Source organism: Herpailurus yagouaroundi, unplaced genomic scaffold (genome assembly GCF_014898765.1).
Source record: "Herpailurus yagouaroundi ecotype Mexico unplaced genomic scaffold, PumYag 141, whole genome shotgun sequence".
In the NCBI taxonomy this organism is placed as follows: Eukaryota; Metazoa; Chordata; class Mammalia; order Carnivora; family Felidae; genus Herpailurus; species Herpailurus yagouaroundi.
This window is the reverse complement of record NW_024412396.1, coordinates 37412924-37439985: the sequence shown is the minus strand read 5'-3', so window position 1 is coordinate 37439985 and position 27062 is coordinate 37412924. Positions and strand designations below refer to the sequence as shown.

General features: G+C 40.5%; 1 long non-coding RNA gene across 1 annotated transcript in view; it reads left to right on the top strand.

Annotated features, from left to right (window-relative positions):
* LOC121031869 (uncharacterized) overlaps positions 1-27062 on the top strand; it is a 171555-nt gene that overhangs the window by 51378 nt on the left and 93115 nt on the right. Inside the window, exons 2-4 of the long non-coding RNA XR_005790942.1 lie at positions 12366-12417; positions 19148-19227; positions 19992-20045. This is a non-coding gene — a long non-coding RNA (uncharacterized LOC121031869). The remainder of the gene's footprint in view (positions 1-12365; positions 12418-19147; positions 19228-19991; positions 20046-27062) is intronic.

The window sequence follows — 27062 nt, the reverse complement described above, 5'->3', positions numbered from 1 at the left end:
TTTTTTTTTTTTTTTTCAACGTTTATTTATTTTTGGGACAGAGAGAGGCAGAGCATGAACGGGGGAGGGGCAGAGAGAGAGGGAGACACAGAATCGGAAACAGGCTCCAGGCTCCGAGCCATCAGCCCAGAGCCTGACGCGGGGCTCGAACTCCCGGACCGCGAGATCGTGACCTGGCTGAAGTCGGACGCCTAACCGACTGCGCCACCCAGGCGCCCCAGAAGCGACATTCTTAAAAACATTGTCTCAGGTTGCTGCATCACTCCATTTATTCATGTCTTTGTTTCTGTCCATTACTGTAATTAAAACTTTCTCCCAATAGAAAAAAAAAAAGAGACTTGTACATTTTTGTTAGATTATCTCCTAGGTAGTTAAGACCTTTAAAGTTTCCATCCCCAATTCCTCTGGATCTCCCCGTTGCTGATTATCTGCTTGCACTTTTCCTCCACCCTGGTCTTGTTTTCCCCTGTGGTTTTTATAGCCTCTTGGTTTCTCTTCGCTTTCCTGGCTTCAGTCCTCACTCCTCCGCCTCTTCGATTCTACCTCCTGATCCCTTTCCCTTGACCTGTAAGCTACCTACCATTTAGATATTCTTTGTTCAGGGGGCTTTAAAGATGTTACCTAAAGCCATACTTGACTTATAGCCTAGGATGTTAATGAGGATTATGTCTGAGAGCAGAATATGACTTTTATGGAGGCAAAAACAGGACCACTCATCTGTTTATCCAGCTTTTGGTCATGGAATTTACATGAAATTATATTTGTTCCAAAATGTATCAGTTTGAGAAAAATATTTTGGCTCCTACAGTATAAAATTCAAATAATAGCCTGAATAATAAAGGCATTTATGATCTCACATAGGAAGTTTGGGGGTGGTTCCAAGGTTGGTACAGAAGTTCAGAGAGGTCACTTTAGCATTTCTTCAGGTCTTTCCCTCATGGTTGCAAGACAGTTGCTATGATTTTAAACATGACATACCTTACCACATTTGAGAAGTGAAAGGTTGGGGGCAGAGGTGGCTACAGAGAGCTCTCTACATATTGTTCTTTCTTTGCATCAAGGGCAAACATCTTTCCAAGAAGCCCTTTAGATACATCTATCTAGCTAGATATCTCCATCTAGCTCATTAGCTGGAACAACATATCACACTTATTCTGATCCATCACTGCCACAGAGGAGTGGGATTGCATGATTGATTTAGACCAATTCATGATTTAGTCTTTGGGCTGGGCGTTTTGTCAACTAAACAACATCCATATTCTGATAGCAAAGAATATGTGGAGTATAGCTATTGGGTAGAAAACTAACAAAGTTTCCTGGTGTGGATGGGAGAAGATTTGAGGCAAGATCGTCTTTGTTCTTCAACTTTAAGGCCCTGAAGTTAGAGCTTTCTCATTTATGTATTTATGTAGTAGTATCGATTGAGCACCTGTGATGCTAGGGACTGGAAATATAATGATGAGCAAAACCTGCCAGGATCTGCACCACCACCAAGACTGCAACATTTTATGGAACAGAACATTAAATGAATGTTCCCACAAAAATACAAAGTCAGCAACTTACTAAAGTACTATGAAGGACAGGAACAGGGAACTAGGGGAGTACATAATGAGGGCACCTGTTTTTGAAGCAGTGATCATTTTTTCACATCCCAGTGAAGAGTTGTAGAGTTGCTAAGAAGGTTGGTGGCCTGACAGAAGCCTGAAATTGCTATGAAATGGGAGGAGTCTCTGGGGCTGGAGGCAAGTGGCTGGGGCTCTCGAGTACAGTGGTGAGGACCAGCCCACTGATTCCAAACAGCCAGATGGGACCAAGGGCACATCACTGCTTACCACTCCATGGAGCAGACCCATCCAGCTACTGCACAGCAGAGATCAGAATGGACCTGGTTCTCTCTCTCGATGGGTTTAAGGAGCCTACCTCTCCTTTGCTGACACAAGGTTACTAACTCACGAAACCTCTCCTCATATGCCCAGATACCATCTTGGAGGAAAGAAGCAAAGGCCTAATGTTTATTCCCAAAGAACTGAGATTCCTAAAGAAATATTCAAGTTATTAGATCGGTATAAAATTAGTAGATTGGACAAAAATTAAGGTTCTTTTCACACTACTCAGCAGCAGGAGTTTATAAGGAAAACTAGAGCAAGTAACTGAAAATTAAATACATTTTATTGCAATTGAGTTAATGTGAATATGTCAAAACAACATTAGGGGAAAGTGCTATTATTGACTCCATTTTATAGATAAGGAAATTGAGGCTCAGATAAGATAAGTATATTGTCCAAGGTCATGTAGTTAACAAGTGGCTGATCTTGAATTTGAGCCAGATAGGACTTCAAAAACTCCATGCTTTTAACCACTTACAAGATACCACTTTATAAGGTGGTAACTGCGATAAGAAATACACATAAACTTTCAGGACTATGTCAAGGAGGAAAAGACGGCTTCTAAAAAAAAGAGGACTGAAGAAAGTTTCATGGAATAGGCAGCAATGGATTCCATCTTTTCCTTTTTAACACACAGTGATGGTAAATTGTCAGTCCTTGTCAGCTAACTTCAATGTCTAGATCTCCTGTCTGTGTCTACTGTCTTTTTCCCTTTGGCTTTTCAGCCTCATGATCCTGTCCTTTGGTATACCTAGTAAATCTTAATTGAGTGTTGGACATTATGTACACTAAGTTGGGCATCAAATGATATATTCTTTTAGAGAAGTTTACCATCCCCTTGCTGTAACTGACAGAATGATGTCTGGTCATGTTCTGGTGATTTGCTGAGTGTAGGTTGTATTATAGCTCTGATAAATCTGTCTTCCATTGGTTCATCTCTGACCTGGTTCATCTTTGACCTTCGACAAAAGCCTATTGTATTCTGCAAGGTCCCTCCCATTGTGGGTACTAAACTCTAATCTTAGTCTTACAAGACTGCCGAAAAACTTCCGCTCTGCTTTTCAGAAGCAGGGTTTCCACTTGCATTTTAAAACCCCTGCTCTAAACAGTCCCTGTATTTGGCACAAGTTCTCAGGAGAAAAGCAGGCTGCATGCTTGAGGGCCTCCCAAGTCCTTCACCAAAACTATTGGTTTCTCTCCCTCCTTAGCAGCCCTTGGCCAGACTTTGTACTGCACGTTGCCTTGGGATTCTCAGCCTGCTGCAAATGCTCTGAGAACTTTCAAGATCTTCTCCTTCCGAGGCCTTAGCTCTTCCAGTTTTCCTTGCCTCAGCAGCTCTCAGCTCCCTTCAAAGGGATGATTTCTGTGTTTTATTTGGCTTTTCTAATTATTCTGTTGGGAATGCTGGTCTGCTGACAGCAATTCTATCCCACCAGAAAGAAGAAGCGGTTGAGGGGAGAAGGGTGGATGGATTTGCATATGGGAAGTAACTGCTCTAAAAAGCAGCTATGATCTATCTCCCTGTCACCAACTCCATTGGTCTTTTCCTTATCCGCCAGCTCACTGATCTTTCTGTATTATTTGGCCCCTCCTCAGAGACTCTCCATTCTTGTTTTAAAAAAAATGTTCATATTTTTTGAGAGAGAAAGAGAGAAAGCAAGCACAAGTGGGGGAGGAACAGAGAGAGGGGGACAGAAGATCCAAAGTGGGTGTTGTAAATCAACATTCTCTGGGCTTCAGTAGCCACCTCTGGGTGGATAACTCCTGATTCTATGCCAAGAGACCTTCCCTGTCTCTGAAACTCCAATCTTACCCTTAGAGTCCCTCACTTCTGTCCACTTGGTATAGTGTGGAAAGGGAGCAGTTTGCAATTTCTTCTTAAAAGGGAAGAAGAGGCACAAATAATTTTAAAATTATAGGTAATATCTGTCTGGGAAAGCAGAAATGCTGGTGCTAAGAATGTGAGAGAGGTTAGAGGAGGAACTGGCTTGCAGAGTATAAGTTTTTTTTTAATGTTTATTTTTGAGAGAGAGAGAGCTAATAGATGTGTAGTGGTATCTCTACATGTTGTTTTATTTTTTTATTTAATTTGAATTGTTGTTTTAATTTGCATTTCCCTGGTGACATTGAATGTGGAGCGTCTTTTCGCATACTTATTTGCTCTCTGCGTATCTTCTTTGGTGAAGTATCTGTTAAGGTATTTGTGAGCAGGGGAGGGGCAGAGAGAGAGGGAGACAGAGGATCCAAAGCAGACTCTGTGCCGTAAGCACAGAGCCCAACGCAGGGCTCAAACTCACGAACCCCAAGACCTTGACCTGAGCTGAAGGTCAGGCATAAACAATCTGGTATAAACAATCAGATATAAACAGTCTGAGAAGTCAGATGCCTAACTGACTGAGTCCCCCAGACGCCCTCAGAGTATAACTTTTTTTTAAATTAAGAGTTAATTTTTTCAGAACAGTTTTAGATTCATAACAAAATTGAGGAGAAAGTACAGAGATTTCCTATATACCTTCTGACACCACTCATGCATAGCCATTATCAAAATCTTCCATTATCAACCTCTCCCACCAGAGTGCTACATTTGTTGTAATTGATGAACCTACACTGATGCATTAAAATCACCCAGCGTCCACAGTTTACATTAGAATTCACTCTTGGAGGGGCATCTGGGTGGCTCACTCAGTTAAACATCCAACTTTGGCTCAGGTCATGATCTCGCAGCTCATAAGTTCGAGCCAAGCCCTGTGTCAGGCTCTGCGTTGACAGCTCCAAACCTGTAGCCTGCTTCTGATTCTGTGTCCCTCTCTTTCTCTGACCTCTCTGCTGCTCATGCTCTGTCTCACTCTCTCTCTCTCTCTCTCAAGAATAAATAAACATAAAAAAAAAAAAAAGAATTCACTCATGGTGTATATTTTGTGGGTTTGGACAAATGTATATGTGGCCTATATCCATCATTATAGCACTATATGGAATATTTTCACTGCCCTAAAAACCCTCTGTTCTTCTCTTATTTAGCCTTCCCCACAACCAATCCTTGGAAATAACCACTGTCTTCATAATTTTGCGTTTTCAGAATGTCATACAGCTAGACTCATACAACATGCAACCTTTTCAAATTGGCTTATTTCCCTTAGTAATATGCATTTAAGACTTCCCCATCTTTTCATGGCTTGATAGCTCATTTCTTTTTAGCACTGAATAATATCCCATTGTCTGGATGTACCACAGTTTATCCATTTACCTACTGAAGGACATCTTGGTGGCTTCCAAGTTTTGGCAATTATGAATAAAACTGCTATAAATATCTGTTGTTTTTATGTGGACATAAATTTTCTACTCCGTAAGCTAAATACCAGTGAGAGTGATTGCTGGATGATATGATAAGAATATGTTTAGCTTTGTAAGAAAGCACCAAGTGGACGTCCAGGGTGGCTGTGTGCATCCCACCAGCAGGTATGAGATTTCCTGTTACTCCACATCCTTGTCAGCATTTGGTGTTGTCAGTGTTCGAGATTTTGGCCATCCTGATAGATGTGTAGTGGTATCTCTACACGTTGTTTTATTACTTATTTATTTACTTAGTGTTTAATTTGTGTTGTTGTTTTAATTTGCATTTCCCTGATGATGTGGAGCATCTTTTCACATACTTATTTGCTCTCTGTATACCTTTGGTGAAGTATCTGTTAAGGTGTTTGGCTCATTTGAAAAATCAGATTGTTTTCTCATGTTGAGTTTTTATTTTTTGTTTTTGAGAGAAAGAGAGAGAAAGAGCATGAGCAGGGGCAGGCAGAGAGAAGGGAAAGAGAACAAGCAGGCTCCACACCCAGTGTGGAGCCCAACATGGGGCTCAATCTCATGACCATTAGATCATGACCTCAGCTGATATGAAGAGTTGGACACTTAACTTACTGAGGCACCCAGGTGCCTTGAGTTTACATCTTAAACTCTTAAAGAGTTCTTTGTATATTTTGGATGACAGTCCTTTATCAGATGTGTCTTTTGCAAGTATTTCCTCCTGTGTGTGGCCTGCCTTTTATTCTCTTGACTTTGTCTTTCACAAAACAGAAGTTTTTAGTTTTAGTGAAGTACCATTTATCAATTATTAATTTCAAAGGATTAATTTCAAAGGATTGCCTTTGGTGTTGTATCTAAAATGTCATTGTTATACCCAAGATCACTTAGTTTTGAATTGTATATTTAGGTCTATAATGTCTTTTGAGTTGATTTTTGTGAAGGATGTAAGATCTGTGTCTGGGTCTGGATTCATTCTTGCATATGGATGTCCAGTTGTTCCAGCACCTCTATTGAAAAGACAATTTTTGATCCATTATATTGCCTTCCCTCCTTTATCAAGGATGAGTTGGCTAGATTTATATGGGTCTATTTCTGGGCTCTCTATTCTGTTCCATTGATCTATTTGTCTATTCTTTCATCAATGCCATACTGTTTTGACCATCATAGCTTTGTAGTCAGTCTTAAAGTTGGATAGTATCAGTACTTCAATTTTTTCTCCTCAGTATTGTGCTGGCTATTCTGCGTCTTTTTACTTTCCACATAAACTTTAGGACCAGTTTGTCAATATCCACGAGATAACCTGCTAGGAGTTTGATTGGGATTGTATTGAATCTATAGATCAAGTGGGAAGACCTGATATCTTGACAAGATTGAGGCTTCCTATCCATGAATATGGAATAGCTCTCCATTTATTTAGTTCTTTGATTTTGTACACCAGAGTTTTATAGTTTTCTTCATATAGGTCTTGTACATATTTTGTTAGATTTATACACAAGAATTTAATTTGTGTGTGGGAGCGTGTTAATGTAAATAGCATTGTTTTTTTTTAATTTTATTTTTTTTTTAAATTTACATCCAAATTAGTTAGCATGTAGTGCAACAATAATTTCAGGAGTAGATTCCTTAGTATCCCTTACCTATTTAGCCCATCCCCCCTCCCACAACCCCTCCAATAACCCTCAGTTTGTTCTTCATATTTATGAGTCTCTTCTGCTTTGTCCCCCTCCCTGTTTTTATATTATTTTTGTTTCCCTTCTCTTATGTTCATCTGTTTTGTCTCTTAAAGTCCTCATATGAGTGAAGTCATATGATTTTTGTCTTCCTCTGACTGACTAGTTTCACTTAGCATAATACCCTCCAGTTCCATCCACGTAGTTGCAAATGGCAAGATTTCATTCTTTTTGATTGCCGAGTAATACTGCATTGTGTATATATACCATACCTTCTTTATCCATTCATCCATCGATGGACATTTGGGCTCTTTCCATACTTTGGCTATTGTTGATAGTGAATAGCATTGTTTTTTAAGTTTCAAATCCACTTGTTTCCTTGCTGGTCAATAGGAAAACAGTCAGTTTTGTATATTAACCTTGTATCCTTAACCTTGTTACAATCACTTACTAGTTTTAGAAATTTTTTTGTTGATTCTTTCAGATTTTCTACATAGATGATAATGTCATCTGTGAACAAAGACAGTTTTATTTCTTCCTTCCCAATTTGTATGCCTTATTTCCTTTTCTTGTATGTATTAGGTAGGATTTCCAGTATAGGGTTGAAAAGGAGCAATGAAAGGGGACATTCTTGCCTTTTTCCTGATCTATAGTTAGAAAGTTTTTTGGTTTCTCCTCGTTTAGTATGATGATTTTTATAGATATTTTTAATCAAGCTGAGGAAATTTCTCTCTATTCCTAGGGTTTTCATCATGACAGGATATAACATTTTAAAGCAAAGGAGAGAGGTAAGGGGAGGAAAATTATGAAAATGTGATTTTTCAGTGATTGTAAGAGACAAATATGAAATCAGAAAAATTTTGGAGACAGTTGTTACAAGGGAAACATTTGATTATAAATGAAAACATGTGAATACATTGAAAATATAAATATTAGAATATAGTATTTCAAATCAATAGAGAAAAGATATATTATTCAACAAATAGTTTAGAATAACTGGTTAGCCATCTGGAAAAAAATAAAATTGTATTCAAACCTAAACCTTTATTTATTTATTTATTTGTTTATTTATTTATTTATTTTCAAACCTAAAACGTTTAGACCAGGATAAATTTCAGATAGATTAAATATTTAAAAGTAACAAATCATAAATGTGTAAAAAAGAAGCCATAGCATTTTTTTTTCAACGTTTTTATTTATTTTTGGGACAGAGAGAGACAGAGCATGAACGGGGGAGGGGCAGAGAGAGAGGGAGACACAGAATCGGAAACAGGCTCCAGGCTCCGAGCCACCAGCCCAGAGCCCGACGCGGGGCTCGAACTCACGGACCGCGAGATCGTGACCTGGCTGAAGTCGGACGCTTAACCGACTGCGCCACCCAGGCGCCCCACCATAGCATTTTTTAAAAACAATCTTAGACTGGGAAAGTAGAATAGAAAACACAGAAGCCATAAAATTAAAGGACTTTTAAGATGCCAACGACAAAGTTGGAAGACACAGATCTGGGGAAATATGTGCAACTAAAACCACAGATAAACTGCTAGACACTCTACTATATAAAAAACTTGTACAATTCAGGAGCACCTGGGTGGCTCAGTTGGTTAAATGTCTGACTCTTGATTTCAGCTCAGGTCATGATCTCACTATGCTGACAGTGCGGAGCCTGCTTGGGATTCTCTCTCTCCCTCCCTCTCTCTCTCTCTTAAAATAAATAAATAAATAAACAGAAAATAAAATAAAATAAAATAAAATAAAATAAAATAAAATAAAAAGCTCTTACAAACCAATAGAAAAAGATCACTAACGTACTATACAAAAAAAACCCCTGAAGGCTATTAATAGTTTCTAGGACAGAAATACAAACTGCCCTTAAATATATGAAAATATTCTCAATCACACTCATTATAAGAGAGATACAAATTAAAACTATACCCAGATATCACTGTTTACCTATCACATTTATAAAGGTTGAAAAAAAAAAAAGAGTTGGTAAGATACCATACTGGCAAAGGTAGGAAGAAACAGGCACTTTCTACACTACTGGGAGGGCTTTAAATTGACACAATCTCTATGAGGGGAAATTTAGCAATTTCTGTCAAAATTTCAAATGCTCATATCCTTATATCTCACATTTCCCTTTCCAGGACTTTTTCTTTAAAAAAAAAATTTTTTTTTTTTAGTGTTTACTTATTTTTGAGGGGAATGAGTGTGAGCTGGGGTGGGGCAGAGAAACAGGAGGACACAGAATCCAAAGCAGGCTTTAGGCTCTGAGCTGTCAGCACGGAGCCTGACTTGGGGGCTCAAACCCACAAACCGTGAGATTATGACCTGAGCCGAAGTCAGAGGCTTAACGGATGAGCCACCCAGGCCTCCAGGACTTTATTCTTGATATAAAGTTGCGGATGTGTAAAATAATGTATTCCACACCATTGTGTAAAATGTTGTACCATCGTGTAATGGCAAAATTCAGACAATAAATATCTATAGGGGAACTGATTAAATGAAATATTCTTTATTCCTACAATAGAGTATAATGAAATGCATCTATAATAAAGAATGAGGTAGCTCTTTAACTTATGGATACAAAATATCCTCAAGATATTAAGTAAAAATGGCAAGGTGTAGAACAGTGTTCGTAGTAAGCTACCCCTCATGTAAAAATTTTCACAAAAGAATATATGTGTGATTATATATTTAAGTATGTCTAAAATAATTCTGGAATGGTATATAAGAAACTAGAACTTGTTTTTGCCAGGACAGGAACTGGGTAGCCATGGATGGAAGGGAGACTTCTCACTGTACATCCTTTGGTGTCTTTTGAATTTTAGACCATAGGACTATATACTTCCTATTGAAAAATAAATTAAACTAAAAAGTATCTTTAGGAAACCGCACATATTTTGAAAACTGCAGTGACCTTAGATAGAAGGTTGTTTGCTAGAGAACGGATTTCCATGAGGTGGGAGGGGTGAGTGGGAGCCAGGATGGCTTTTAAAGAATAGTTTGAAAATCTTCTCAATAGAGAAAAGAAAACACAAACATAGCACAACTCTTCCCGGATCATCAGTTTCCTCTCCTGCCTTGGCTATGAAAAGCTTTTCTCCTTTGGCGGACTCTCAGAGCCACACATATTTCCTACCTCTCAGCTGCCTGAGCTTGCTGGCATCTGGCCTGAATGAACCGTACAGAGTCAACCAGGGTGAGAGGGGTACTTCTGAGAAATGTCTTAAACTTCTCTTTGAAAGGTCAATGCTTGGTAAGCTGCGACTCCCGAATGTGCTCGTGTACTTACCTGCTCGGTATTTAGCACGTCTGTAATATCTATAGATGTTTCCTTCCTGTGGGGAGCTTTCTAAGGATTTAGTCAGTTAACAGCAAAGGCTCCTCTACGTTTAACAAGTGCTCCAGAAACTTCTCAGTTTCTTCAGTTGTTAACTTCTGGAGATCTAGGACAAAACTATCCTTAAGCAGGATCATTTTATTAATTCTGCTTTTGCTGTCCTTGATAGACCCTCACTGGAACCATCTTCAACCAGCATGGTTTTAGGGGAATATGTCTCACCTCTCCATTAACTAGCTTTGGTTCAAGTCTTGGTTCTAGTCTCAACTCTGCCCTGCTAGCTGTGCTAACCATAAACAAGTCAACTAATATTTCTAGCACTCACCTATAATATTAGGAGATTTGAATAGAAGAGCTTCAGGTCTTTCTACATTTGAAACTCTAAGACCTAGGGGTAAATTCTCTCCTTTACCACACCTCCAAAGTAAATAAATAGATCTTGTTCTTTCTATTAGAAGTAGCAGCCATTATTCTAAAAGTCTGAGGGATCTATGAAATAACAACTTTCAATCTGGACAGTTAAAATAATAGTTCTAAAGGACTAACACACGGACTTGGGGCTTCAGAAAACTACAAAAAGGCAAGTAACAGAACAGCTCAAGTATGTGTAAGTATTTAGAATACGGTAAAGAAGGTATTTCAAATCAGTAGGAAAACCATGGACTATTCAGTCCAAATGTTAGAAAAATAATTTGGAGGGGCACCTGGGTGGCTCAGCGTCCGACTCTCGGTTTCGGCTCAGGTCACGACCTCATGGTTTTGTGGGTTTGAGCCCCACATCGGACTCTGCACTGATGGTGAGGATCCTGCTTGGAATTCTCTCTCTCTCTCTCTCTCTCTCTCTCTCTCTCTCTCTCTCTCTCTGCCCCTCCCTTGCTCATGCTGTCTCTGTCTCTCTCAAAATAAATAAATAAACTTCAAAAAAAAAAAAAAAAGAATTTGGATTTCTACCTCACATGACATGTCAAGTAAATTTCAGATGGCTTAAAAATATAAAAGTAAAAAACAAGGGAAAATAGAAAAAAACATAGGTAAAAATTATATAATTCTGGAATGTGAAATACTCTTCTGATCATGATTCAAAGGTAAGACATAAAAAGGAATTATTAACATATTGGTCACTTAAGGCAAACCAAAACTTCTATACATCTAAACTACATAGTCCAAGTTACGAAAAGCTGAGAAAAAAATTCACAACACACATGACAGCAAAGGGTTAATATTTTTGAATTATGAAGAACTCTTAGAAATCAATGAAAAGATAAAAAACCCATTAGGAAAATATAGTTGGCACCTGGTCAGGCAAGTTACACAAAAAAGAGAAATGCAAATGGCCAATAAACATAAAAAACATTTGACCTCACTGGTAATAAATGAAATGCCAATTAAAACAAAAATGAAAATATCTTTTAACCTATAAAACTGGAAAATTTTAAAAAGAATGATAATAACTAGTGTTGATGAGGGCTTGAGATAATAGGGCATTTATACACTTTAAAGGGAATGTAAATTGGTTCCGACTTTCTGGAAGGCAATTTGGCAAATTGATACAGCACTTTAAGGTGTGCACGCTGACATTTAAATGTTCACATTTAAGAACTTATCCTAAGGAAATAACAGGATAAATGCACAAAAATGCCTGTTCAAGAATATTCTTTAGTGTGTCATTTATAATAACAAAAAATTTGGCACACCTAAATATTTGTCAATAGCAGAAGAGAGACCTATGCAATAATTGAAAATATGGCAGAGATGTTCTCAATATATTAAGTGAAACTGAAGATTATACAATAAAACATACAGTATGATCATATATATGTATATTTTCTACATGTTTGCATTCAAAATAAAATCTAGAACACCAAGTGTGAATAGCTATCTCTGAATGTTTTGGATAATAGGTAATCTTTACTTTCTTATTTATGCTTCTCTGTGTTTTCTGACTATTCAAAAATAAGCAGTATTTATTTATTTTCATTGTTAAGTGAAAAAGCAAAACTGTAAAATTCCTTCCAAAACTCAAGTATGAGCCTTAGAAAACCATTGTAGGTAAGTGATGTGTATATTTCCATGACATGGCTTTCGTTACCATAGCAAAGTGCACAGAGAAATAATGTCCACAGCTGTGTGTCTGTCAAATGTCTCAGCAAGAATTTGCTTCCTCTATTGCAGATGGAAAGCTAAATTTTCCAGTGAATTTCCCACAAAGTTGTCACTTCACCAGGTGGGTTCCAGCAGTAATATTCTAAACAAGGTTTGTCATAGAAATGGTTTTTGATTTCCATTTTCCACACAGAACAGACATTTAAGACAGAAGCAACATACAGTTCCTTCTGTCTATCTCACTCTTTTTATCTGCCCTGCCCCATTCTCATTCCCTCCATTTCTTCCTTTACCTTTCTCTCTCTCTTCTTCCTTCTTTTTCTCTTTTCCTATGCTCTCTGCCTACCCCCTTGTTCTTTTTCAGCCATTGTCTCATCAGGCATTTCTTGAGAGCTTTCCAGAAGCCAAGTCCTAGAATGGGTGCCAAAGGCTTCTTGGGAAGCGTCATGGGGGCTTGGGAACAAGTGTGTTCTCCAGGTCCCTGCAGCTGATGGCAATTCTAAGGCAAAATGGTAATAGCAGGATTTTGTGATTTACTTCGCTTACTAGTTAACTCCCGGGATTGAGATCGTTATCAGAATATTCAGAATTTATAAAATTGAAAACATCGGTGAGGGGCACCTGGGTGGCTCAGTGGTTGGGCAACCGACTTCGGTTGGTCATGATCTCACGATCTGTGAGCTCGAGCCCCGCGTCGGGCTCTGTGCTGACAGCCCAGAGCCCGGAGCCTGCTTCAGATTCTGTGTCTCCCTCTCTCTCTGCCTCTCCTCCACTCGCACTCTGTCTCTGTCTGTCTCTCAAAAATGAATAAATGTTAAAAAAAAATTAAAAAAAGAAAAAAGAAAACATCAGTGAAACAATATGTGTGATGCTTTTTGAAAGGGCACATTTATAAGCCTGCTTCAGAACATTAAGCAAATGTGTAAGTTCTTAAGGATTAAAACATTAAATACACAGTATTAAGCTCTCACAAATTAACAAGGTAACAAATTAACATATAACATTAAAAATAAGCAGCCATAAAAGGAAAATTCAAATATCATACTAAAAGTATTTGGTTTTTAAAAAAATAGTATACTTTTAAAAAACAAAGTGCTACTTCAGTGGTGTCTTTGTTGAATTGTCCGTATACTTTTACACACATTTTCTCAACTGTTAAAAATATTCTATTATGCTGAGGAGTGATTATAATTCACTTTAAATTCTTTTCTTCTGACTCATTCACCTTCAAATTATAGGATTTCCTGCTTTATAACTGAGGAATTCTGGGGACTCTCAAGAGTTTTTTGGTGTGTGTGTGTGTGTGTGTGTGTGTGTGTGTGTGTGTACCAGTTTGTCGTATGTGTGTATAAGATGTGCGTGGGGTCTATGAATGTATGTGTGTGTTGTGTGAGATGTGTGTGGGTGAGTATGTGTGAGTGTGGGGTACGCAAGGTATGTATATGTGTGTGTAAATTGTGTATGGGCTCTGTGTGCTTGTGTGTGATGTGTGTGGTGTATGTGCATGGGTAAGGTGTGCAGTATGTGTGTACGTGGTCTGTAGGTATCTGGGATGGGGAGCTGGCAGAAACTAGCAAAATTCTCTAACTGCAGTTTGACTCTGGATATGGACCTTTCTCTACCTAATGTTGGCTGACTGTGGTCAGAGGTCCTGTTTGATGCTTTGTTTATTCATGTGGGGACAAACTGCCCCCAAACCACTAGTAGTTTGTGAGGCCAAAGGACTGATAGATAGTGTCAACCCCCGAGTCATCCCTGCAGCTGCCAGATCAGGGGGGTTAGACACTTGCCTTCCTAGAAAGAAACCTCACAGAGACTCTGAGAAGCCCCAAGGGGGATCAGAGATTGAGGGCTGGAAAGCACCTCAGAGGGTGTCCAGTCCAGTGTTTGTCAACATTAGGATTTAAAATTTTAGTGGGTAGTAAAATCAATTTAGTAGATTGCAAAGATCTTTTCTGAAAAGTAGAACAGAAAAGTGTGCATTGCACTAGTGAGAGTAAGTACAGATTCTTGGAACTTTTGTTTCAGTTCTGCATGTGTGTGCGTGTAGTGTGTATGTGCTGGGTTATGATGCAAGATGAACTTGATATCCTTAGTTGTGGTCACTGTTTTTATTTCAGGGTGATAAAATGGAGAATATGTGGGGAAAGAGATCTAGTTTGAAAGGTCATAGCTGATTAGTGACGGAACAGTCTTCCTATTATATCACATATAAGAAAGCCAATAATGAGTCACTAGAAAAGACCAGAACAATGACTTCTCTCTTCCTTTAGTGGAAAATAGCACTTTTAGTCCTTTTTGAAATATTATTGCTCCTCAAAAATTTCAGACTTCCTGGAATTTCCAAATGAGAGAATTGAATAAGTTGGCTGATGTTCAGGATTCCCATCAATTTTGAAAATTCTAGAGTTCTATGACTTTAAGGATGTCAGAGAGAGTGTGCAAGTGACTCAGTGGTGGTCTATGGGGAAAACCATTTTTATCTAGAAGCAGTGAATTCATATTCAAGTGTCACCTCTGTCCCCATGTGACTTGTGGTAAGTCATCGGACGTTCTCCCTACTGTTAAAACACTATCTTTATAGCTACTTTGTGGAAGTCAAACCTGATCATTATGTGAGATGCTTGGAAAAGCACAAGATTGAGGCAAGAGTTGCTATTAGTGATCTAACAGCTGCTCTGGTCTCAGTATCCTGTCTTGCAGCCAGTCTGTGGGGCCAGGGATGGACACCTAAGGTCAACCTGGGCACCATTCCTGCACCTATGAGAGGTAACTTAATGTGCCTCTTATCCTAGTAGCAACTATGTCATGTAATCAATTATTTAAAGAATTTTTCAGGTTATGAACATACAATGATAGGATTCTCATTAAGAATATTAAAATCAAAACAAAGTTTGGGACTGGATGAAACACTATGTCGTGACTTTGTCAGTCACTGCACCTGTTCACATAGTGATCCTTGTAGCTGGCACTACCCTGCCCTCCTCTCAAGTCCACATCTTGATGACCGTCCCTCCCACTTGCACAGTCTGGACATAATGGCCTTCTCTCAGGCCTTCAAACACTCCATTCATTTTTGCCCTTGCATGTGCAGGCTTTCCCTCAGCCTGGAAAGCTGTTCCCTCCTCAATTTTCCTCTGAATACATTTTCTCAGCTTTCAGATCTCAGCTCAATTGTGAATTTTTAGAGGTCAAGTTAGGACTCCTTTGGTAAGCTCCCATAGCATCTTGAACCTTGCCATTGAAATATTTTGGTTTAATTTTACATTCAGTTGTGGAATTGTTTGATAAATATTCATCTTCTTTTTAAGCTTTTCTTAATGTGTAATTTTGAGAGCAAGAGACAGAGTATGAGGGGGTAGAGGAGCAGAGAGAGAGGGAGACACAGAATCTGAAGCAGACTCCAGGCTCTGAGCTGTCAGCACAGATCCAGATGCGGGACTCAAACTCATGAGCTGTGAGATCATGACCTGAGCTCAAGATGGACCCTTACTCGACTGAGCCACCCAGGCACCCCATGAATATTCATCTTCTTAACCTAGAAGTTCCATGAGGGTAGGGAGGTTTTCTATCTTTAATTCCCATCGTGTCCCCAACACCAAGGACAGTGTCTAGTGTGTAGGTCAGTGCTGAATAATGGCACACTGAATAAATGCATGTGTTTGTGGGTCTACAGACCACACTCAGAAAGCATGTATTGCATGCACATTTACAATCAAGTGCTATGCACATGGTCACATAAAAGGTGCTGAATGAATAAGGCAGTTCTTGAGCAACTTAATGTTTTAAATATGATTTTTTCAGAGAATATCAGATTGAACTTAAATCTCTTCATTGCCAGGAGAGTCTGTATTCTCAATAGGCATATTTTGTGTTGTTCTGAATAACCATTTTAGATGCTACGGTTTTCTTCCTGCCACCTTTTGACCCCTCAGTAGTTGAGGAGAGAGAGAATGAGAGAGGCCCTTTGTTTATTGTCTCCTCTTTATTTCTCATGCACTCCGTACAGTGGAGATTCAAAACCTGTTGGTATTGGTCTGATAGGTGCTACTCTACTGCCTGGTTCCACTGTGCATCTAGGAAAAAGTATTTGGGTGCTTGCCTATGAAATATTGAACGAAGAACATTTGTGTGGCATTTCACAAAGCACCCCCGCCTATGTTACCTGGTTTTAACTCACAACAATACTGTTATCAGAAGATAGCATTTTCTAAATTTTATACACAATGAAACTCAAAGACATTAACTCACTTGTCCAAGGTAATGCAGCAAGTATTTTGGACAGCAGGACTCAAAACTGGCTCTTTCAGTTCTAGAGTTTTCTATTACTATATAACACCTGTTTTGCATTCATGTTTCCTAGGATTCATAATACTTCATAATTGCTCCTTAGATTTTATGGTACTTCTTATTCTTCCAATTAGGCCACATTAATTCATGTGTTACTTACAACAACTTCCTGAGGTAGGTGGGGCAAGTATTCATCCCACTGGTAGAATGGCTTGGGGCAAATTTCACTTCTCTGCTCCCCACGTGACTACCTGTGGTAGACAGAATGGCTCCCCAAAGATGACCAAGTCTTCATCTTCAAATCCTGTGAGTATATTATCTTATGTGGCAAAAGAGACTTTGAAGATGTGATTAAGTCAAGAATCTTAAGATTGGGAGATTATCTTGAATTATCTGAGTGGGCCTAATGTAAACACAAGGGTCCTTATGAGAGAGGGGCCAGAGAATCAGAGTCAAGGAACAGAATGTGATGATGGAAGCAGGATTTTGGATGGGGGGGGGGGAGAGAGAGAGAGATTTGAAGATATTCTGTCATCAGCTTTGAAGATAGAAGAGCCACAAACCAAGAAATACAGGCAGACTCTAGAAGAAAGATATTTCCAGAAGAAGCAGATACTGCCTCCAAAAGGAACATGGCACTTCCAACATCTTGATTTTAGGCTTTCTGACCTCAAGAACTGTGACATATTTGTGTTGTTTGAACCAACTAAGTTGTTGTAATTGGTACAGCAGAAATGGAAAATGAATATACTACTCTAAGCAATGATTGACTTCTGTAGGTAAGGAGAATTTCAGACCATTTCTGGTATATCTGGTGTATCCCCCCAGGCTTGGAGGGAAGGGCTGTGGCAGGTAAGAGGCCTTAGGATGTAGAGAGACATTAATATGTCACAAACTTCTGCTGTCTCTGAAGGAGGTGTGAGGTCCTGCAGTTCTTGCCTCTAGAGTCTTCCATTGGCCTCTAGCTCCCTGACCCAGCCCACCTCTCTGACCTTAGCCTATTTCTCCCTCACTCACTACGCTAGAGAGACACACATCTTGTTCCTGTTCCTAGAAGCCTTGGCACATCCTGTTTCTTCTGCCTGAAATACTCTCACCACAAAATTTCACGTCGCACCTCTCATCTCTCCTCAGACAGGATGTACTTGGTCATCTCTCCAAAGTGGACCCCAAGCCATTTTCAACTCCATCAGTGAATTTTATTTTCTTTATAACTTTCCTTATCACTACCTAAGACTATCTTCTTCTTTCTCCACCCCTATTTTCTGGTGCCCCTCAGTAAAACATCCACACCATGAAAACTATATGGCTCATGGCTCTATCCCAAGTGCCTGAATATATTAGCTGTTCAGTATATATTTGTTGACTGAATGATGAGACCAGAGGCAGCCTTAAATCGGGAGCGCCTGGCTTCTCTAAGCCTCTTCTCCAGCCCTCCAGAAGGAGTTTCTGCTTAAGATGTGAACATTGCAAGCCTTCAGATTCTTTCCACTCCAAGGTTCCTGGCTGTCTTTAGACACAGGGCTCAGTTCTAGTTGAGAAAGAGAAAACAGCCCCCAATATCTAGGACCTAGCCTGGCACTCACAGCTTGGCCATGATGTTCTCATGTTTAACAGAAATATTTCCATAGAACTCCAGCATCAGCCAAGGCTGCTCTGTGACCCTGATGAAGCAAAGCAAAACAAGATTACTCCATAATCATGCCTGGACTTAGACAAAAATAAGAACGTTGTCCAAACCACAAAAATGACTAAAGATACCCCTTTCTTGGCTAAAATGTGTGACTGATATTTCTTTACCAACTATAGCTTTAGCCTTGTCTCCCTCCTCTTAGCCTTTTATGTAAGAATAATCAAGATACCCATAGAATTACCCCTGCTTCTGATAACACCCAATCCAGAGCAAAATCCCGCCTCTCTGAACCCTCCCCAATATCACCTGAGCCAAAGCTAACTCCTGTAAGTTCTCTGTCATATCCTCTCACTGAGACACCCCACGGCTCCCCACGCTGTGTGTTAGCCCTCGCTGCAACTGGTCGGTAACCCCAACACTGTTCAGCTCCAGGTGATCCTGGTGCTCTCTGGCTGGAGGACACTGACACTCTGGACTGGAAGTCGGGCTTGGCTGCTTTGCCATCTTGGAGGAAGAAATGCTAGTTGGGCCAGCTGGTCAGCTAGAAAATCCTGAACTACTTTACCAGTGAGTCAGTAATACTGGATACACACTGGGTGTGTATTACCAGCTTGCACAAGAGCGGGGCGGTGAGGTTCCAGGTGGAGCAGCTTCCTTACAGGCGCACGGCACGCAGGGACTCAGAAGGTGCAGCCATGACCTGCCTGGTTTTCCTCAGGGATGGCTCAGCCCAAGACACGGCTGCTCCCTATTGCCAATCTATTCAAGTCAATCTCCCCAACACAGGTTCAAAAGCCAGTGGCACCTGCACTCTTTTACCTGCCCCACCCCCCAGGTTCCTTGCAGTCCATGTTAAACTCTCCTTCCTGCCTGAACTAATTCCCTTGTTGGTTTTCTTAATACCCTTACCCTACCCCTCCTGCCACAGCTGAGCCAGAACCACTGCTACCGCCACCAACACAGCCTCTGTACAGCCACAGCCATGGCCACATCCAGCTTCTGCCACAGGTATGTGCATCTGTGCCGCTGGGCTCTGACCTCTGGGCCTCCTTCCCTCTTTTCAAATCCTGCTGGATGATTAACTCCCATCCTCCCCAAAGTCTTCTTGGTTGAGCCCAGCTGCCTACCCACACTCATAGCAGCTGCTCTCAACATTTACCAAGCAAGCTCAGGTTACAGTAGCTGTAATCAGGTTGATTTATGGGTTCCGGATAATCGTGTGGACTATGCGTATATTTAATTTTGATGGAGTGGTGGGAGTGAGTCCTACTGCTCATGTCCCCATCGAGAGCCAAATGTCCCAGCACAGAGGTCACGCCTGCTGGCTTCCTTTTTTGACCACTTTCTCCCTACTACCTGAGCCCAGGATGGTGACTACCCGGCACTGCTAATCCTCTGGTGGTTTTCTGGGTTATTTAGGCAGGTGTAGGTGGAATCTAAGTGATCAGCAGGACGCGCGGTGAGCCCAGCGTCCTCCTACGCCGCCATCTTCCTAAAATCTCCGCAAGTTCTCAATGCTCTAGGAGAAGGTCAATCAAGAACTGATTTTCTGTGAAGTTGAAGAATGATACCTGCTTCTCAGGTGACCCAAATCCCAACCCCAGGCCAGCATCTGTGCCTTCAGTTGCCAGGAAGGCTTCAGAGAGAGCTGTTTTCAGGGATCCAAGAAGCATATCAGCTCTCCTGACCAGCCCAAGTTGTTTGCTCCTAGCTCAGAGCTTCATGGCCTTCTGTTCATAAAACATTGATCCTGGCATATTGTTTTTTTCCAGAACTGAACATTTGTCAGCCTGACAACTCCAGGAACCAGCTCACTCCAGTTAAGGGTGAGTTAATCTCTGATGTCCTTCTCATCAACCACCTCTTGTAAACACCTGGTGACGCTTTACAGCACAAGGTCAAAGATAAAGCCAGACACATTTTTAAAAAAGGGGAGCATTGGAATACAGAATACTCTCCTGCCTTAAATAGAACCAGATTAATCTAAATGCAAAATGTGGAGCAATGTCTAAGATATGATGTTAAGTGAAAAAAACAAAGGTTGCAAAATAGTATACACACTGTGAGTTCATTTTTATAACCCCATTTATATTTAATGCTTTTATGTATAGAAAAAGAGTGGAAAGGATGTTTATCAGTCTGTTATATAGAAAGAGTTATGAGAGGACTTTGAATTTTTTATAGTCATGTCTGTTATTTTTGCAATCAGTAGTTTTTTGTAAAAGGGACTTGAGATAACAACTCTTACTTTCATACCATTTATTTTTTGCTTTACCATTAAAAGAATTTTACCTAATTAAAGGAATCTCTATGTATATCTTTGTTTAGATTTTTATTATTTCTGATTTCTAACTTATTATTGCCTCAAAAAAAAAAAAAAAAAAACGTATCTCCAAGCACTTCAGATTTCTCACAGACTTCATCCTGACACCAGCCTGGGGAAATCTGAGAAGGAGGGATCATTCCACAGCCCCTCAGAAAAATAGTTCGTTGGGGAAGTGGTTGAGGGACAGTTATTCACTGTGTTCATTCAACATACACTACTGAGTCCCGCTGTGTATCAGGCTGTGTGCTTGCTTCCAGGGCCAGTTGACAAAAGAGATTAGAATTTCAAGGAAATACTCTAGGCTATTGAGTTGCATTAGGACTACAGGTTTGCCCCACAGTACAGGGTGGTGGGTAAGAATGGGGGTTGGAGAGTCAGGCACCAATAACCTCAGGGGCATCTGCCAGTTAAGGAGTAGGTCAGATGCTAATAACAACAACCAGAAATAACATGGGATTAAACAAGATAGAAGTTTGTTTTTCCTTCATTTAGGCAGACGTGCCTGGAGGGAGGCAGTGTGATGCTGGTACAGAAAGTCATGGTCATCAAGGACCCAGGCTCCTCTGTTCTTCTGCCCTGCCGTCCGTAGGTTGTGGCCTCCTTTCTCAAGGTCACAAGAGTTGGTGCTGGAGCGTTAGCCATCAAATCTGTACTCTAGGCAGGTGGCAGGAAACAGAGGAAAAGAGTAAGAAAAAAAGCCCACATAAGCCCATACCTTATTAAGAAGCTTATTTGGAAGTCTTACCCAGTGACCTCTGCTTCCATTTTATGGGGATAGCGGCCTATAAAAGAGTCTGGAAAATGTAGAAAAATATAGACTTTGAGCTGTCCGTATTGCTTGCTCGGGTGAAGTCAGGCTTCCCTTTACAAGTGAGAAGGGGACTTTACATCCTAGCTGGGTACCTAGCTGTCTCTGCCCCAGGGTCATACCTTGCCTGCTTCCCCAGTACTAGAAGATTAAATAAGATACTTGTAAAGCCTTCAAATGTCACCTCTCTTTGGAAGCCTTCTTTGGTAAAGTTGGTCATTTTTTAAATTTATGGATCCAACGGCACATTGTTCACACCCAAATCCTACCACTGGCTGGGGTTTATTGTAATTTTGCATGACTATCTCCCCAGTGGACTTTGAGGCCAGGGGTGAGGCCTTATCCATCTTTGCTGGAGTGCTAGCATTCTGTGGATTCTCAATCAATCTTTATGGAATAAATCAAAGAATTTCCCTCTATTCCTTTCTTGATTGAACTTCCTGAACCAATTTTACTTCTAAGTCCAAATACCCTCCAGGTCCTAAACCTTCATCTTTGAAAAGTCGCTTTTGGGTTTTGGTCTCAGGTCTGAGAAAGAGTGGAAGGAACAATAGCACTGGTCTCAAATACCTGCTTTGCCCTTTATTTGCTGTGTCACGTAAGGAAAATTGCTTAACTTCTTTGAGCTTTAGTTTTCATTGGGAAGTAAGGATAATATTAACGATGTTGTGTATGTGATATAAAGATTAAATGAAAGTATTCAGCATGTATCTGGCATGGACCAGCACTTATCAGTAGACATAAGCATCTTTGGTCTTTTGATATTTTTCCCCTGTACTCTAATAGAGCTAGCCCAGGCAAGTTAAAAATAGCTACCACTTTTTGAGCATTTAAAAATGCCAGGTGTTACCTTGAGATAGTACCATTAGGTTCGCCCCATTCTACAGATAAGGCTACTGAGGTTCAGGGAGTCACCCAGCTAGAGGACAGAGGTAGAGTCAGAGCAGTCTGGTCACAGACTATACATGAGACCATACTGCTTTTCATGTTGAATTTGCCACCATTTAGCTTCAGCATATCCCCATCAGCGTTTCCAATTTCTCTGGGTACTCAAGAGGACACATCACTGTGGAGGTAGACAAGGAGGATTTTGGGTCAGTTTACCCACAGGGATGACTTTTTCAGCTTAAAAGTTCCCACAGAACCCAGCAGCTACTCATTCCTCAGAGAACATTATGAAAAGTTCAGTTGAAGAGCCTGAGAACAACTGTGACCTCAGAGCTCATGAAATCCAGCCTGTGAAAAATTCAAACTTGTAAAAAAGATCAGTGTGTGTGCTTGGGAGGGATGAGGTACATTATCTAAGGATAATTTACTTTATAAAGTATAGCACCTAAGCCTTCCTTTATTTGACAATCTTTCCCCGTGTAGTTATAGTGATTTAATTTTTTAAAAAATTCCATTTATGTGAAAGTTTACAGGGACATAGCTATTAAGCCAAGTGAGATACACCCATGTAATTCTGTGATCTTGATATTGCCAGGAAATTGCTGCAAACACTGCCCTATCTTAACCTTTGCCTTGCATTTTTTCTCTTCCAAATTTTCCTCTGAGAAGGTACTTTTTGAACCCAATTATAAGAAGAACATCATTGAAAATCACTCAATTATCACAATAGAAAGAAGTTAATTTTGGCTGTGCTGGAAGCTTCCATCGACCACTAGCATCCTTTTTCAGCACTGGAAAATTACAGTTTCTTTCCCTACTGTTTTAAAACTCACAGAGCCTTTGGGAATCAGCCTAAAGGGTCTGGCCACCAGCCAGTACCAGAGGGGCGGAGGCAGATCGCTAATGATATCACGGAACTTGGAGGCCAGTGAAGGAAGAGACGGTGTAAGGAGCTGGCCTCCTGAAGCTGGCCTTGGTTGTTCCTGGACAAGCTGTCCTAGACGCTGTCTCCAGTGTGCCTTTCTGACCAGACTGCCAGTCATGGGGTGTGAAATTTCTGGCCAGAAAGGGCAGAAAGCAGTGGGGTGGAGGAGGGGGAGGAAAGGGGATGAGAATCCATAAAATCATAGAGAAGTGAAGCACATATTTTCCTTACATTTTCAGAAAGTTTAAACCATACTTGACTTTGATACAGAAGTTATGGGTTGCCAAGGGACTAGAAGCTACTCAAACATCACCAGCCTCAACTGAAAAGAAGAATCAGGAACCCAAACATTTAAAACTTTTTGAGTGTGGCCTTCTAGAGGAAACCACTGCAAGTTTACATTTCAGGAAAACCTGGCCTGCTGAAGTCTCTTCTGACTCACGCTTATGGGCTAGAGCTCTTGCTGGAAAGGGTTGAAATTTCCTTGTAAAGCAACAAAATGCAGCGATAGGACCCAGGGCTTCTCAGAAATCCCCTGCAAGCTCTTCCCCTAAATCCTGAACCAATGGGGCCTGTCAGGGTGAGGCCAGTAGGAGTTTAGGACAAAGATTTAAGGAGGCCCTCACTCTCAGGGTTGCTCGAATGCATGGTCGGCCCCGAAAGTGAAGGCCTCCTTAAATCTGGCTCCCTGGACCCTTGCTTTGCTTACTTTCCTCCCAGCCCTGCCTTTCAAAGTCCCCACTCAGCGACCCCCATTCTAAATCCCTTGGTTTGGGATTAAGGTGTAAGATTTCTAAAAGCTCCTCAGATGATTCAGATGTGCAGCCAGGAAGGAGAGACACTGCTTTAAGTGAACAAGGGTTGGTGGAAAATACAAGGAATCCAACTAAAAGCCAGGAGTCAACCTTGAATTCATTTCTTCCTTGCATGTTAACTGGGGGGGGAGGTGGAAGGGGGAATTCTTATCAAATTCATTTTGGTTCAGTCTGTTCGCTATATTATAGGTCACAAAGGGTCCCATATCCAATTGCCAGATAAAACACAGGATGCCCAGGTGAATTTGAATTTCAGATAAACAACAAATGATTCCAAATCCAACTAGGCATCCTATATTTCTGTTGGCTAAATCTGGTGATCCTCATTTTGGATGACATGTTAAAGTATGTGGACTTGATTATGTAGGGCAGCATTTCCTAGTTTGTATTACAGAACAAAGTTGTGGTGGATATAATGTGTATTATACTAAGAAAAAACCTCCATAGTCAGCTAAATTTGGCAAATATTGGGTTAAATCAAGTTAACCTGGGTTTTTTGGCTACAAAACTTCTTGGAGGCTTTAATATGTAAGTGGACATTGTACTCCTTGGAGTTGGAGAATTACAGTTTCCAAGTTTACATACCTGGGGACATCTTAATAACAAATGTTCCAGAAAACTTAAATGTAGAAAACACCACAGGGAGAGGTAGGGTGCTACTGAAGGGTTTTAAGCAGGCAAGTGACACAGACCAGTGATTGAGACAGATCATTCCACTTTTAGAAGTATCGATTTTCAGAAGGACATGACTGAAAGCAAAGAACTGAGATAGAAGGCTCTATTTGTTTGCTAGAGCCAACATAACAAAATACCACAGACTGAATGGCTTAAATGACAGAAATTTATTTTCTCACATTTCTGGAGGCTAAAGTCTAAGATCAAGATGTCAGCAGGGTTGGTTTCTTCTGAAGCCTGTCTTCTTGTCTTGTAGACGGCCATCTTCTCCCTCTGTCTTCATGTGGTCTTACCTCTGTGCCTTTTTGTGTCCTAATCTCCTCTTCTTGAAAGGACACCAGTCATATTGGATTAGGAAACACTTGGGACCTCATTTTACCTCAATTACCTCTTTGAAAGTTCTGTCTCCAAATATAGTAACATTCTGCAGATACTTGAGGCTAAGCCTTCAATGTGTGAATCTGGGTGGGAGAATACAATTCAGCCCACAACAGAAGCTATTACAATAATCCTAGTGGAAGATGACAAGGTTATTAGTTAAATTAATGGCAGTGGGAATGCAGAGAAGAGACTGGATCCTAGAAATATTGGAGACAGAACTGAAGAGACAGATGAATTGATTAGATGTGGTGAATGAGCAAAAATAAAGCATAGTTTCTAGCACATAATCACATTCAAATATATTTGTTTCCATCTCTACTCTTCCCTGAGTCTGGAATAGATCTTTCATGTAACAAAAATTTATACTCCTAGTGCAATGTTGGTGTGGGATTGAATTCATCTCAGAGACAGAGCATGAACAGCGCAGTTATTAAATGTTTCCTCCTTACTTCCAAAAATGTACACTAGTTTTTGTATTGGGATGATTGACTAATCTCTGAATCATCTCTCCCCACCCCTGGAAAAAAGTATTGAGCGTTATGAGAACGCCTGGCCATAACTCTGTCAGATTGGTTCTGACTCCAGTGAGTAGAGTTCGGGTGATCTCCATGGAGAACAAAGGCTTGGTGAGGAGCAATGTCTTAATAGACCTGGTTCCCCTGGAGGTTGTGGTCCTCTGGCCCTTTAAGACATATCGAAGACCAGCCATAGTTCCTACCTTCAATAATAACCCCTGAGAATTGAAATCCTGGTCAAATTTTGATAGTATGAAAAAAAAATTACTGTGTGGTTTACACAGATGAAGAAGTAGCCAAAAGACATTTTTGGTGGCAGCCTTCAGTTCTGCAGAATCTATAGAACAAATCAACTCTATAAAAAGAAACTCTTAGGATTGTTGGAGTGAGGGACTACAGATCCACAGGTCAATGTACCTTCTGAGTACCAGCCTCTAAGCTCTCCCTGGCCTCATTTGGTCCGGGCACCAAGAATATCAACAACTGGATGGCTATAGTATGAAGGGGGTGTCGTGGTAACACCCTGAAATTCTGACAGACCTACCACAAGCTGGGACCCATCTTTGCTGAGGCATACAGAATTCTTGTTGATACAAGTGTTCTTTAAATTAAAAGCAATAAATTCCTTCTGGTTTAACTTAAAAAAAAAAAAGAAACAGTTGAGACAACTTGGATTCTTTTCCCTTTGTCTTCTGAGGATTGATGCATTTCTCAGGCTTTTGGCCTTTCTACCTATTAAATAAAAATGCTGGCAAAAGGGCAACCACTGCCTGTAATCTTCTTCTCTTTTGAGTCTTTAATCTTTCCACGGCTTCTTCCTTTCAGCCTACACTTGGAGTTTGCCTCATTCCAAAGATTTTCCCTTGACCAGTCATCTTGTAGCATTAATATTCTGCCTTGTTGTAGAGCTGGAGTCTTGCCCTGCGCTCCCTTATTCAAGTAATAGCTGCTTGAAAGGCAAGAAGGAGTTCCTCTGTGACTCTCCCTTGGCTCCTAGCACATACCTTGTTTATGGCAAATACTCATCCAGCTGTCCTGAATCTGATGTAGAGCCTCTACCACTACCTCCTATACTTGCAACACTCAGGAATTCCTAGTTTGCTTCACTGCTGACATCTTTTCTCCTGAAACTTAATTCAAATTCATCCCACAACTATTTAAGTCCATTTTGTACTCCATTCATAGTACACTGTTTGAAAAAATGGTCAAAATCGTCCCCTTCCTTGTATCCGTGACCCTTTGCAATGTGGCTTTCCACTTCCTCCCATGAAAGGATAGTATCTATCTTCCTGCCCTTTGAATGTGGACTGACCATGTGACCTGCTTTGACCAGTAAATCACAGCAGAAATGACGCTGTGCCATTTCCAAGCCTAGCCCTTAAGAAGTTTGGTGAGTTTCTGTTCTCTCCCTTAGAATTCTCTCCAGCTACCATGTGAACAAGATTAAGCTATGTGAAAGACCACATAGCCAAATCAACTTTGTTGCCCCTGTTGGCTTTAGCTGACCATC